Here is a 15,420-nt window from a genome sequence, read left to right as displayed (position 1 = left end):
TTATACGTCCTGCCTTGAATTGTAAATTTAAAATGACTGATCCTAGCAGCCAGCAAACATCAGTCTGTTTTGTGCAAAGCATAGGAAAATGGGAACAGAACAAGCCAGGACCCACACAAAAGAGTCTATTAGATGGATTGGCAAGAAAAGTAGGTAACAGCATACGATTGGCACAGTAACCAAAGGTGTATAAGTGCTATTCATAGGAGCTGACAGCAGATCCATGGTGCAAGCCAACTCAAAAGTGAAATGAATTCCATGCAACACCTTAGCCCTCAACAAGAATAGAATCACACAGAGTCAAAGTCCTTACATCACAGATTCATCCCGTCATTCCTGCAGCTGCAGTGTTATGGTCTGTCCTTTAAATCCAAAGGGCAAGTTAAAATTCAGGAACACAACTTTGTCCTGGGGTTCTGATGGGATGCTGACTGTAGACAGAAATGACCTGAGATGGCAATTTACTCACCAGCTTTAGGCAGTGTTTCTTGTGGAACATCTGGGACCTCAGTCGGTAGTGTAGGGTCACAATTATCCAGCTCTTGGCCTGCACAAATCACGAACAAATAACAAAAGATGAAACAGCTCATTTTCTCTCTCCTACTAAGGGGGAAAGCCCCGTCATGCATCTTACTATTATCTGTCTAGGATTACTGTGCTCTGGTTTGACAACACAAGTCGGATATTCTCATCAATTACTGCAGCGCTTGTTTAACATCAATACAGTGGGCATGCCCCATCATGGAGTTCATCTATGTCGTTGACAAAGCACTGCTGACATACGAATCAACGCTAGAGGAAGCGGGTAGGACACTCACCAGCAACACTGACCTACTGGAATGCTACCTCTGGACCCATGCTTCTGCCCCAATCCACAAAGACAGTTCAGATGGAATGCCAACTGAACAATAACGCCATCAGGAAAGAAATCAACATTTCCTCCGCAGAAGCCAATTTACCCATGAGCACCGCCCGAAATGACAGGACCCTCGTCTGTTGGCCTCATCTCAGCGACACTTGGCAAATTGTAATAATTAGGTTGAACCTGCTCTGGAAACTCTCTTCATGGGGGAGCACAGCCAGAACACTTGGCACCGCAACAATAGCCCTAGCCTACCCTGCTGCAGAACACTGCTCTGCCTCTTGGTCCTGCAGCATCCACACAAAGACCGTTCATGTACAGCTAAACGCCACACGTAAGGGCAGTGTCAGAGGCACTTGGATGCACTTCAACTGAGTGACTCCCAGTGCTGTCCCGCATTGACTGCCTGCCATTCACCACGATGCTGTGCTCATCCATGAAATGGAAAAAGAAATCATGAGCAACACCGAGTTTCCCATTGACAAAGGCTTGAAAACCCCATGTAGAAAGCACTCCAAACCACACTGAACATTCTGGGAAACAGCAGCTAATAATAGTGCAGCTGATATCAATCCATAATCCAGATGGATGTAATCATGGGCAACATGTAGCACAAAGAACCAACACACCATCACTGACCCAAAAGCAGTTGGCGTTGACCTCCTCTATGTCAGTGGACAGCACTCAGCCGAACCCACACATGGCAAGGACGATCCGGTTACCTGCTCCTTAAGTGAAAGATGAAGGACAACCCGAAATGTGATTATGACCATGAATCTCAGACCATGGAACACATCACATCAACGTGCTCACTAAAGCCTGTTGCAGGCGGGACCTCATTTCTCCACTCAGCATCTCAGCAGGCCATCAAGTGGATAGTCAAACAAGACATTCCATTATAAACATTCCCACCTTCTACAAAATAGTAGTACTGCAGCACAAGCTCCCCCCCAAGAGAATTTGATGGAATTTTTTTTAGCACCCTTTAGCGCTGGTTCAGCAACCAACTTAAAGAATTAAAGCTGAAATAAATTTAGGCAGGCTGCAGGGATGGCCAACTGGGTAAAGGCCCCGATCGGCACTGTGCTGTTCAGAAGGCTGCAAAGTTTTCTGCTGCCTGTGGCTGAATTGGGGAAAATAAAGGAAAAAGCAGATTAGCCAGGGCTGTTGCTCCTGATCAGTGCCCTGAAATGGTGAATGACATTGTGATATCCTTCAAGGTCTCTCAGCCTGCTGACACCAGGCTCACACAGGGCAAAGTGTTAGCTGGGTAAAGTGGCAGCTGCCAGTGCCAGTGGAACTCAGAGGAAAAGAGAAAACTGGGAGCATGTGTGAGGGAGGCAAATTACACTGCTGCTTGTAGAGAAAGGGCAACTTTTAAATGGGTCAAAATATCAAGTGATCTGGGTTTTGGGATCACCTAGGCCTCTTGTAGATGCAACTGTTGAACAAATACCATAGTAAGTAAAACAAAAACAGAATTACCTGGAAAAACTCAGCAGGTCTGGCAGCATTGGTGGAGAAGAAATCAGTTAACGTTTCGAGTCTTCATGACCCTTCTGCCGAAGGGTCATGAAGACTCGAAACGTTAACTGATTTCTTCTCCACCAATGCTGCCAGACCTGCTGAGTTTTTCCAGGTAATTCTGTTTTTATTTTGGATTTCCAGCATCCGCAGTAGCTTTTAGCTTTTTGTCTTTACCATAGTAAGTAGCTTTGTGCTTTAGGCTAATCAGCGCTACAGTTACATTTGTGTACAATAAAGGGGCTCACTGTGGTAAAGCAGCAACTTCAAAGGCCCCTCCCCACACATTAGCACAGAGGAGCTCAGTGATGCACACTACTCTTTTATACACCCTCTCCTGGCTTCAATCACTCAAAACAAACAAACAAAAGGCTTTCTTCTTGGAGAGGGAAAAAGTCCCCAACCACAAATGGTTAAGGTAGTTTGAAAGGCCTCTCTCTCTCTCTCTCTCTTTCAAGCAGCTCTTAATCCATCAGACACCAAGCCTGTCCTCCAACACTGGCTGGCAACCCGCCAGGTCTTTCTCTGAAATTTGCGTGAGTTTTTGTCACGTGGTCTCTGTTCTTGTTCAGTTCCCATTGATTACACAGACAACGGAATAAGCTTCTCCGCTCCCTCTGAAGAACAGCAGCAGCTGCCTGTGGAGTCTCCAGGCAGCCATGTTGGTCAGACAGGCCAAGCAGATGAAAGCCTCTGATTGATGCAGACACCAGCCGGCTCCATCCCTCCAAGATAGGAGAAGCTTTCACACATTAGTTTAGGAAAGGATGTAGCTAGAATTGGCACTACAGAGCTGTGACATCAGCTACACGAGATGCCTAGTTAATGCACTACAAGAACTCCAACAGCATTTTATGAAAATGTTCTGCTAAGTAGTGCTAGCACACTGGATATCGGATGCATAAACGTGAACAATTCAATGACTGAAACTGAACTCTTTCCCCACCAATTAAAGAAGTTGATGATGGCTGAAGCCGGTTTTACAATGACTTTTCCCCACCATATTTTTCTCCTTGGCTCTTTCTCCCACACCTCTGAAGACACACGCCCTGGGCAGACCCCACACCTTCGCCAGCCATAGTCCCTCCTCCTGGAACACAGTCCCTGCATCCCTGCTCTCTCTCCGGCCATAGTCCTACCTTGCATACACATTCACCCCTTTTTTCCCAACCACTGCTCAACTGCATGGGACAGAACCAACACCCCCCCACTGCCTCCCCCATCATCCCCCAAACAAGCTCACCAGCACCCTCTGTCCCTCACAGGGCATTCACATATCTTACTGCAGTGACAACTACTCAAAATGGCCAATATCAGTCCAGTACAACACTTCCTCTACTACTATGGGAAAGCTTCCAAGCTTTACTCAGTTATCTTCAAACGTTCATAATTTCTTTTATGCGCCAGATAGATACATATCAGCACAAATTGTAATTGTGATCTGCCAAAGGGTGGGCGTTCTCCTCATTTTGTGGTCAACACAGATTATTGAAAGATAATAATTAAAGATCAGGAAAACACTGGGAGTATAAAATTGTAATACAGTATCAATGGCACACATTAGATCATTAACTTGGACAGAAACTGCAGGCCATTCCTGGCTAGAAGAGTTTACGTCTCATCTTCGGCAATCTACATAGTGGCTTCAACACAAAAACATTCCAATGTGCATCAGAATTGGGGACTCGGGGGTAAGTTACATTCCTGAGTGAAGTAAGCGTGTGTAGATGGGATAGAGAGACAGAGAGGGAGAGGGAGAGCAGCATGATTGATAATCCAGGACAGGAGGAAAAGGGGCCCCCGGGGTGAGTCAGATGAAGAGCTGTTCCTGTTACTGCCTATCATCACGGCCTTTGGGCTGCTACCCACAAATGGCAGGCACAAAGCTTCTCAGGCAAACCCACTGGTCTGGCTGGGGGAAGATCAGGAAGGGAGAAGGAGCAGTCTGGGAACAGGTCAGGGGGAAAGGAGGAGCAGTCTGGGGACAGGTCAGGGGGAAAGAAGGAGCAGTCTGGGGACAGGTCAGGGGGAAAGAAGGAGCAGTGTGGGAACAGGTCAGGGGGAAAGAAGGAGCAGTCTGGGAACAGGTCAGGGGGAAAGGAGGAGCAGTCTGGGGACAGGTCAGGGGGAAAGAAGGAGCAGTCTGGGGACAGGTCAGGGGGAAAGAAGGAGCAGTCTCGGAACAGGTCAGGGGGAAAGAAGGAGCAGTGTGGGAACAGGTCAGGGGGAAAGAAGGAGCAGTGTGGGAACAGGTCAGGGGGAAAGGAGGAGCAGTCTCGGAACAGGTCAGGGGGAAAGAAGGAGCAGTCTCGGAACAGGTCAGGGGGAAAGAAGGAGCAGTCTGGGAACAGGTCAGGGGGAAAGGAGGAGCAGTCTGGGGACAGGTCAGGGGGAAAGAAGGAGCAGTCTCGGAACAGGTCAGGGGGAAAGAAGGAGCAGTGTGGGAACAGGTCAGGGGGAAAGAAGGAGCAGTCTGGGGACAGGTCAGGGGGAAAGAAGGAGCAGTCTGGGGACAGGTCAGGGGGAAAGAAGGAGCAGTCTCGGAACAGGTCAGGGGGAAAGAAGGAGCAGTGTGGGAACAGGTCAGGGGGAAAGAAGGAGCAGTCTGGGGACAGGGAGGGACTACTTCAATGTCAGTCCTCTCCAACTCTCCAATCCTCTGATTGGACAATGGCTTGGCAGAAATCCTCATTTTGGACAGCCCACCGGCGAGGAAGCAAACAGGAAATGGAAGTGGATGGGCTGGAACTGCCAAATTATTACTGCAGCCCTGAACATGTACTTATTGTGAGCGTAGGTGCACTGCTTCCCCCTCCCCACCCCAGGAAGCCCCAAAAATACCAGGACACCATACAAGGGGCAGAACCTCAGTGACAGGTCTCCACTCTCCTTTCCTTGGATCCAAAGTAACATTAATGCAAAGCAAATAGTGGGACATGTCTCGTCAGTATTTACTGTTGGATCCAAAAAAGATTCCAGATTCAGCCTCTGGTCTGTGCGGATCTCAACTCGGGTGACAGAGATGAGGGGCCACCACAGTTATTCCCTGTACTCTTCCAGAAAACGAATTGAGGAAGGGGCTACTCTGGGAGCAGGCTTTTTTTCCCTCCCAAGACCGAACAACACAAAGCAGAGACTGGATCCGGGAGCCTCACTGCTGCGGCACTGAAGAAAATAAAAGACTTGCACTTCCAAAGCGCCTTGCACAACGCCAAAGTACTTTACAGCCGATTAAGTATAGTCATCATTGTATTGTTGAAAAGGAGGCATTTAATTTGCACACAGCAAGCTCCCACAAATACAACGAACATACCATATGACCAGATATCGTGTTTTAAAGCTGGTGGTTGAGAGATATGTATTGGGCAGGCCACCAGGAAGGATTCTAATGTTCTCCTTTGAAGTGTCTACTCAAGAGGGTAGATGGGGCTTCAGTTTAATATCGCATCTGAAAGACTGCACCTCCACAGCCTAGATTACTTACTTAAGGCTCTGGAGTGGGGCTTAAACCGACTCTGACTCGTGGTCAAGAGTGCGTTCACTTCCATTAGAATGGAGGCTATGGTTTAACAGGGCTTATTCAATAAAAGCGTTTTTCAAAGATTCCAAATACCTTACAGAATCTTACAACATAGAGGGAAACGATTTGGCTCATTGTCCCTGCAGTCTGGCAGCTCTCAAACTGGAACAAATTGCTTTAAATGCTGCGAAACTGTTGAGTTATCCAAGGATTGAACACCAGTAAAAGTAGTCCCAAAACACATTTCAGTGACGGATTTGATCCATCTGACCATGAGTGTATATAGATGGAGAAGTAAAAAGGCAGGCATCAAATGACAACAGCAGCGGCAGCATTGTACAAATCTTAAATCTGTTCTAAGGACCACAACATACAGCCACTGGTCTGCAGCAAAAACTAGGGCCCAAGACCACAGACAGCAGCAGAGTAATGGGGGGGGGGCTACACAGGGTTAAATCTGGCCCAAAACATGTAACCTTTCGTCTTAAAAAAAAACAAAGTATGAAAATATGGGCAGTTGAAGAGTTTGTGTGTTTTCAGAGACAGGTCTGAGCAACAGTGCTTGACAGAAATTCAAGCTGATGAATTGCTGAATGTTCCACTCAACGGCATCCATTAACAATCATCATCATCTTTCGTTTGTCAGTACAGCACAAAAGACAGTACAAAATGGTAGCTGGCAGGTAAACCTGCTGTTGTGTGGCTCCAGGGCAAGCACGGCATCAGGTGACCAAGCCTGGGCTCTGCCTCTGTCCTAGCGAAGTGATTACTGTGCTGATAAGCAGACCGGACAGGAAACTCACTGGGCGAGCCATATTTAGAGGGACCCTATACATAAACCTGGCAAAGTATGCAGAGTATGGCAACAACGGTGCGCCACACACACCACACACACACTCTCTCTCTCTCTCTCTCTCTCCCCCTTCTAGGGATGCCTCGACTCCCAGTTTAACTTGAGTGAGATTTTGTTCATCTCATCCCCATCCCTCTTTTACAGTCTCAAAACTTCCCAGAAACAATCTTCACCTCTGCAAGCAGGGCTGCTTACAAATACCTGACTTCATTTCCCCACTCACTCCCCTACTGCTCCACAACCGATCCCACTTCCAGGAGCTCCTTACATTAATACTCAAGGTTCAGCGATATTGCCTGCTACAGCTGATAGCACAAGGAAACAAACAATTTTACAACTGGCTCACATCATCCCATTTCCTTTGCCAAGTCTACATTATATTCAGCTGGTAAGAGAAACAGATACCACAAGTGGCCAGAACAGAGGGGGCCAGGTTTACTACAGTTGAAGTACTACAAGTGGTGTCTGTAACCCCCAGAGGAAGTCTGATTGCTGCATGGGGGCCCTGGTTCGAACATACCTGGAGTGCTGTGCTTAATTCTGGGTACCACACCTCAGGAAGGATATACTGGTCTTGGAGGGAGTACAGCATAGATTTACTAGGATGATACTCCAACGATTAAATTACAAGGAAAGATTACACAAACTAGGGTTGCATTCTTCGAGGCGATGGGGTAATTTGAATCATGGACAGGTACAGAACAAAAAGAGGCTACTTGGTCCATTGTGCTTGTGCTGGTTCTTTGAAAAAGCTATTCAATTAGTTCCATTCCCCTTCACGCATTCACAATAGCCTTGCAAATCTTTCCCTGTTAAGTATCTATCCAATTCCCTTTTGAAAAATAACATTAAACCTGCTTCCACCCTCCTTTCAGGCAGTGCATTCCAGGTGATAACTCATTGCATCAAATGCTTTACCTCTCTATACTTCATTACCATACACAAAAAAAAATTCAAGACCTTACAACTTAGCTACAGAAATCATTTGTTAACCCTTTGCAACACCACCTCCCACCACCAAAGACTGTTAAATTAATTTGTGGTTAATTAAAGCTTGATTAGCTAGTGCGGTCGCTCAGTAATTGTCAGATGGGAATGATTTTAAGGAACTTTATCATGCGCTCATCGCAGGAAACACACACAAAAGGTTGCAGTACTTGGGAGCTCTTCCACAAATGGCAATTGATGCCGCTGAGTCAATTGTGAATTTTAAATTTGAGATGAATAGGTTTTTATTAACCAAAGGTATTAAGAGATATGAGCAAAAACAGAAATATGGAGTTAGATGACAGATCAACCATGATCTTATTCATTGGTGGGACAGGTTCAAGGGCCTATCCTTGTTCCTATGTTCCTATCTCTCCTGAAAGTCCACATGCAGTCAGGTGTGGGCGGTATTTGCCTTGGCTGGAATGCCCTCCACCGTCCAACAGATGCCAACATGCAGCATTCAGGTGAAGAATCCACCTGAATTCACTCAGGATTGTGCCAACTGAAGAACCAAAACCAGCAACAGAAAGCACCTGAAGGAGAGGCTGAGAGGAAAAAGCGAGGAGGTGGGAAGCCGGCAGAGGAGCGTATTGCTGCTGAAATACAAGCACTGTTTTCTAAACTAGATCCCATCAGCACCAAAGCAATGACAACTGAAGCAACCCCCACATTAGCACTGAATCCACCATCTTTATAGTGATGGAAGCATCTTGCAATGGCAGGAGTGCATGAAGCTATTCAAGAGTTTAGTCAAAATGCAGGAATTAAACAACATTAGGCCAAGATTAAAGGCAACAGCAGGCCTGTCAGCATCTGGAAAGAGAAGTGACTGGTTAGTGGTTTGGGTGGGGACAATTGGAAACATTAGGCTTTGTTCCAAATATTGAAGGAGTTGTTGCAGATAACCAGAATTCAAGAATGCTGACACCATGGCCATCACCTGCTCAATTCAGATTCCAAAGTCTGTTGCCATTACTGTGTTGTAAAGGTATCAGCCTTTCTTCAATGGTGGCACTCTCACCTATAAGTCACAATGTACTCAAGTGCAATACAGAGGGAGTGCTGCCCTGTTGGAGGTGCTGTTTTTTGGGGGACATGATAAGCCAAGGCCCAGCTGCTACCCGCAAGTGGATGTAAAAGATCCCATGGCAGTATTCAAAAGGTAAGCGAGTTTCCCCCATATCCAATATTTATCCCTCAACTATCATCATGAAAGAGTTTTTCTGGTCATACCACATAATAATTTGTGGGACTGCACAGTGCATAATTTGGCTGCTGCATTTTAATATGTTACAACAGTGACTACACACAAAACTTATTTCTCTAGCTGTTGATTCCTTGGTCTGATCAAACCAAGCCTGCATTGCTGCAGAGAAATGTATTCTAATTCCACTGTGCAAAAGCTACCACCTTAACAAATCAACACTCCACCTTATTCCCCTGGAGCCCAGTTTACCAATCTGGCTCAGTATGAACTGAATGAGAAATCCGTGAGCCACATCACATGTAGCTGGTAGATTTGCAGACACTATTGTGTACACTTTGATGTAATGTATCATCGAGCCTTCAACTGCTAAGTGTTATATGTTTACCTAGAGACCAAGAGGCTAGGGCGGGGCCGAGCGGGAAAGGAGAGGGGGGAGGAGAGCGAGAGAGAGGGGGGAGAGCCAGAGAGAGAGAGGGGGGAGAGCCAGAGAGAGAGAGGGGGGAGAGCCAGAGAGAGAGAGGGGGGAGAGCCAGAGAGAGAGGGGGGAGAGCCAGAGAGAGAGAGGTGGGAGAGCGAGAGAGAGAGAGGGGGGAGAGCCAGAGAGAGAGAGGGGGGAGAGCCAGAGAGAGAGAGGGGGGAGAGCCAGAGAGAGAGAGGGGAGAGCGAGAGAGAGAGAGGGGAGAGCAAGAGAGAGAGGGGGGAGAGCGAGAGAGAGAGGGGGGAGAGCAACAGGAGAGACAGACCCAGAGAGGGAAGGACAGAGAGACCCTGAGGGAGAGAGAGACAGACACAGGGAGGGAGAGGGGGACAGAGAGACCCCCAGGGAGGGAGGGAGGGAGAGACTCAGGGAGGGAAGGAGGGAGGGAGAGGAGAGAGACCCAGGGAGGGAGACACCGACCCAGGGAGGGGGAGACTTGTAGAGAGAGGTGGAAGGGAGGGAGAAGCAGGCAGGCGTTAGAGAGAGAAGAGAGAGAAGGGGCACTCAATGAGTGACTGACGGGGAGGTAGGAAACACATACGTACAAAGTGTGAAAGGACAGGACAGTATAGTTAGATTACCAAGACAAGCCCCTTCACCGTTACTAAACATCATTCATATTAAAGATAAAAACAGAAACAGAAATACCTGGAAAAACTCAGCAGGTCAGGTAGCATCGGCGGAGAAGAGTACAGTTGACGTTTCGAGTCCTCATGACCCTTCAACAGAACTCAAGTTGCTTCAATGGAAAAACACCCCAGCTTTTTACTGCCTGGAAAAATGCTCTTATCATCCTTGCCCCATTGCCCAGCTCAGATGCCTCTGCTATTCTCCCTCTAGAAGTAGAGTAGTCCCCTTTTCACAAACCTCCTAATGGCGAGAGTGGGCATACAGCACATGGATTTGCATGGTAAAGCTCTAGCTCATCTCTCCATTGCACTTTGCCAAACACCAGTATACTAACTGCATCACAAAAGTGCCCAATTCCAAGATTTAACTCTCAAAACTACCCACTCAACATCCCAGTCACATTTTACTGGATTTGTTTCAACAATGGTGGCACTAGCTCCAGCATTTACTCAGGTCATCACTTCCATCTATGGGCAATTGAGATGAAACAAACAGTTAGTTTGGGAAAAAAATCATTGCCCCTTTCCTTAGTTAGAATAAAGGCAGGACACACGCGAGGGTTAAAGAAGCCAGCAAAAAAACTTACTTGCATGTTTGTCTGCCAGTCCGATAAGGGTGCTTGGTATATCTCTCCTTCTGTAGAAGCAAACCACTTTTGCTTCAACATTGCCATTTGCAGTCTGTAATTGGTGAAAACAGACAAGACGTTGATTATTCGCAGTGTACTTATTCCATTCAAAACTAGCAGAAAGCATGTGGACAGCAACCTCCACAATACAGAGGTCACATAGAGTCTGAATATGTCAATATTTCACACATAGAATTCAAAGCTCAAGTACCCATCATTAATTCCCACTGACTTCTCAACTTCTTTAACCATCCCAATCTGAAAAGGTTTACTTTCGTCTATCTTTACCTTAGTGCCGGCATTGTTGTCACTGGACTAGTTAGCAAGTTGGCACTGATGTGCAAGAAATGGAACCATTCCTTGTCCAAAGGTTAGCAATTCATCTCTTCAAATCACTGCCACCAATGCCAGACTTGTACCCACCGGTGCTACACTCGGCTGTACGGCTCCAGTCACACTCCAGTCTGGACGGACAGAACAAGGCTTGGTGCTGCTTACAATTCAAGAAAGCACGGTCAGCATTACCCCATCACTGAAATCTCACTGGCACTGGGGAGGAGGTGATCAGCAGAACCACTGAATTATTCTTCAACAATTGTCTTTAACCAATGAAGGAGTGGGGGGCTTAAAAGTTGAGATATTCAAGGAGAGAGCAGAATATGTGGGAAAGAGCAGATTCAAATCCTTAGTATCAGAAATCAAACAAAATATGGCTCAAGACTCTGGCAGTGTGCGTCCACCTCTATCAGCACCATGAATAAAGAGATTGCAAATCCCACTGGAATGGGACAACATCCAAATGGATCGGAAAATAAGAAAATATGAACCAGCTTTAACCATTGTGGTATCCTATTTGAACCCGAGCTGAGCTCCCTGGTCCAAACCGTCTCCAGCACAAGGGATGCCAACGCCCATCTCCATAACGTCACTCACCACCGCCTCCACTGGTGTCCGGACTTCAGAGTGGGGGGAGCTGTGGATAACGAGACCATCCTGAGAAAACACATCTGCAGAAGACACCGCCACCTCAAATCTCTCCGGCTCAGAGCCATTGGGCTGGAGCGCGAGATGGAGACACTCCGACACGGAAGGGAGTGGGAGTTATTTCTGGACAGTTTCATCCAATATATAGTCACACCCCAGGGGAAAACAAAGGTTCAGGAAAGGGAGGGTGTGACTGATAGGGATTGAGGAGAGGTTAAGGAGGAGGTCCCACAGACACTGATCATGTCCAACAGGTACAATGTACTCTCTACCTCTGAGGACAAGGAGAAAGACTGCAGGGAGGATAGTCACAATGCAGACCATGGCTCAGAAGGCTGACCAGAGTGGGGAAGAGCAGAATAGGAGTGTGGTAGTAATAGGGAACTCCATAATTAGGGGGATAGATAGCGTCCTCTGCAGCCAAGAGCGACAATCCTGAAGGGTACACTGCCTACCTGTTGGCAGGGCAAAGGGTTATCTCACGGCAGCTGGACAGAAAGCTAGAAAGGGAGGGGGGTAAATCCAGTTATCATGGTCCATGTTGAAACAAAACGACATAGCTGGAACAGGGAGGAGCTCCTGCTGAACTAGTATGAGTTAAGCACTAACTTTAAAAGATGGACGTCATGGGGAATAAATCTCTGGATTTTTGCCTAAACCAAATGCAAATTGGTACAAGAGCAGAAAGATCAGTAGAATTAAGATGTGGTTAAAGGGCTGGTTTGGGAAAGAGGGGGTTCCTTTTCATGAGACCAGTTCTCGGACAAGATGGAGCTGTGCCGATAGGACTGGTTCCACCAGCACCAGGATGGGACCAGAGTCCTAGCAGAAAAGGTAAATAGGGAGGTGGAAAAGGCTTTAAACTAGCAAGGTGAGGAATCTACAAGAAACTTCAGCGGCCTAAATGTAAAAAGGGCAGGAGAACATAGGAAAGAATAAAGCGAGGACAACAGATGGCATGGGAATAAATAGGCGCACAGAACAGGAATCTAAAAGAATGGTTAAACGTAAAGCGAGAGGAAATCCTATTAAAATGCATTAAAATGTCTGTACACTCTGTGCAGAGTGTCCATAATAAAACAGGAGAGCTGGAGGCACCCATGCGTTGGGAGGAACTAGACTTAATAGGGGTTACTGACATGGCTACAGAAAAATCAGCTCTAGAAATTAAACATTGCAGGGTGTAATGTATTTATAAAAGATAAGAGAAGAAAAATGCGGGGGTGGAGTAGCTGTACTTATTAGGGACAATATAATGGCAGTGGAGAAAAAGGGATATAGTTATCAGCTAGACAAAAACAGAATCTATATGGATGCAATTAAAGACAATAAAGGATCAAACACATTGATTGGTGTAGACCACAGGCCATCTAATAGTGGAAGGGAGGTGGAAGATGAAATATGCAGATAAATTAAGAGAATTGAGCAAAAAGCAGAACAATCATCATGGAGATTTTAACTACCCTGATATTAATTGGACAGAAGAGTCAGGTAAAGGGGAAAAGGGAATTGAGTTTTACATTGTGTACAGGGCTCCTTTCTAACTCAATATGCAAAAAAATCCAACAAGGGGAGATTCACTATTGGATCTAGTTACAGGGAATGAACCAAAACAGGTAAGGAAAAATAGGGGAACATCTGGGCAATAGTGGCCATGAATCAACATGTTTTAAGATGATGATAGAAAAGAACATTAGTATGACAAAAATCAAGTTAACAGACTGGAGAAGTGCTGATTTTGAGGGGCTACAAATAGATCTTGGGAAAATAAAATGGGCAACAATATTGACAGCAAACAAACAGCAATGTAGAACACTAGGAAAGTGGTGTTCAATAAAGTGCAGGGAAATATATTCCACTAAAAGGAAAGAAACTAAACACTAGTGAGACTTCAGGGATGAATAAAGACATGAACTGTGGGTTAGGAAAGAGGCATACATTAAGTACATCGACAGCAACAGCAGAGGAGTGTATAAGGGAGAACACAGAGCAGGAGAGAAGAAATAAAGGAACTATAAAAGTAAATCATCAAGAAAAAAATAAAGTATTTTATAGGTACGTCAATAAAAAAAGGCTGTGATGAGAATAGGATCATTAAGGGATAGATGGGACAATGCCACAGGTAATGATAGAAGATGGCAGAAATTCAGTTTTTACCAGGGAGACAGACATGATATTGAACAATGAGATGAACAATAAGTGCATTTATGGGAAATGCACCAAATAAACTAAACAAAGAGGATGAAGCCCATTGTCCGGATGGATTGGACCCACGTATTTTGAAACAACTGAGAGAAGAGATAGCAGAGGCAATACTGCTTCTCATTTAACAATTCATTAGAAAAAGGACTAAGTGCCAGAGGACTGGCAGGTAGCTAACGTAATTCCTGTATTTAAGAAGGGGGTTAGAACATATCCAAGAAACTGCAGACCAGTCAATTTAACATCAGCGGTTAGAATTTTTTTAAAAATTCATTCAGGGGATGTGGGCTTTGCTAGCTGGGCTAGCATTTATTGCCCATCCCTAGTTACCCTTTAGGTGGTGGTGGTGAGCGGCTTTCTTGAACCACTGCAGTCCATATGGTGTAGGTATTTCCACAGTGCTGTTAGGAAGGGGGTTACAGGATTTTGACCTAGCAACAGTAAAGGAATGGCTATATATTTCCAAGTGAGGGGGTGGTGAGTGACTTGGAGAGGAACTTCCAGGTGGTGGTGTTCCATCTATTTGCTGCCCTTGTCCTTCTAGGTGGTAGTGGTCATGGGTTTGGAAGGTGCTGTCAAAGGAGCCTTGGTGAATTTCTGCAGTGCATCTTGTAGATGGTGTACACTGCTGCTACTGTGTGTTGGTGGTGGAGGGAGTGAATGTTTATGGGTGTGGTGCCAATCAAGTGGGCTGCTTTGTCCTGGATGGTGTCAAGCTTCTTGTGTTGTGGGAGTGGCACTCATCCAGGTAAGCGGGGAGTATCCCATCACACTCCTGGCTTGTGCCTAATAGGTGGAGGACAGGTTTTGGGGAGTCAGGTGGTGAGTTACTCATCGCACAATTCCTAGCCTCTGACCTGCTCTTGTAGGCAAAGTATTTATATGGCTAGTCCAGTTCAGTTTCTGGTCAAAGGTAACCCCCAGGATGTTGAATCCTTACTAAAGGACAGAATAGAAGAGCATCTAGAAATGAGATAAAATAATAAATACTCAGCGTGTATTTCAAAAAGGAAAATCTTGCTTGAGTGACCTTATTGAATTTTTTTGAGGTGGTAACAGACAGAGGTAATGCATTTGTTGTAATTATAGATAGATTTTCAAACGGTCTCCGATAAGGGGCCCAATAATAGACTAATGAACAAGGTCAGAGAATGTGGAAACAGGGGGCATGTGCCAGAATGGGATGTTAGCTGGCTTCAAGACAGAAAGCAAAAAGTGGGAGTAAAGGGTAGTTATTCAGAGTGGGAAGTGGTGTTCCACAAGGGTCAGCACTGGGATCGCGGCTGTTCATAATTTACTTTCGGACTTTGGAATCAAAAACACAATTTCTAAGTTTGCAGATGACACCCGATTGGGCTGGGTAATCAATACTGAAGAGGATCTGCAAAAAATTGCAAGAGGGCCTTAAGAAACTTGCTGAATGGGCAAATAATTGGCAAATAAATTTCAACACAAACATGAGGCACCACATGTTGGTTGGAAGAATAGGGAGGTCATTTGTTATTTGGAAGAAGCATGTCTAGGTGGAGCAGAGAAACAAAG

The 15,420-nt window shown here is 45.8% G+C and overlaps 1 protein-coding gene across 5 annotated transcripts in view; it reads right to left on the bottom strand.

Annotated features, from left to right (window-relative positions):
* Window positions 1-15,420, bottom strand: part of LOC144671312 (metastasis-associated protein MTA1-like) — a 99,648-nt gene that overhangs the window by 46,241 nt on the left and 37,987 nt on the right. For 4 of the 5 annotated variants that reach the window (XM_078533131.1, XM_078533132.1, XM_078533128.1 and 1 more), the window contains exons 3-4: window positions 10,651-10,744; window positions 470-547 (exon numbers count right to left, since the gene is read on the bottom strand). The gene's annotated coding sequence lies outside the window, so the exon portion shown is untranslated. Of the gene's footprint in view, window positions 1-469; window positions 548-1,501; window positions 1,625-10,650; window positions 10,745-15,420 lie in introns of those variants that run through there. The other variant, XM_078533129.1, reaches the window with a different exon arrangement.

This window comes from Cetorhinus maximus, chromosome 32 (assembly GCF_964194155.1).
Source record: "Cetorhinus maximus chromosome 32, sCetMax3.hap1.1, whole genome shotgun sequence".
In the NCBI taxonomy this organism is placed as follows: Eukaryota; Metazoa; Chordata; class Chondrichthyes; order Lamniformes; family Cetorhinidae; genus Cetorhinus; species Cetorhinus maximus.
This window is presented reverse-complemented; position numbering and strand designations above follow the sequence as displayed.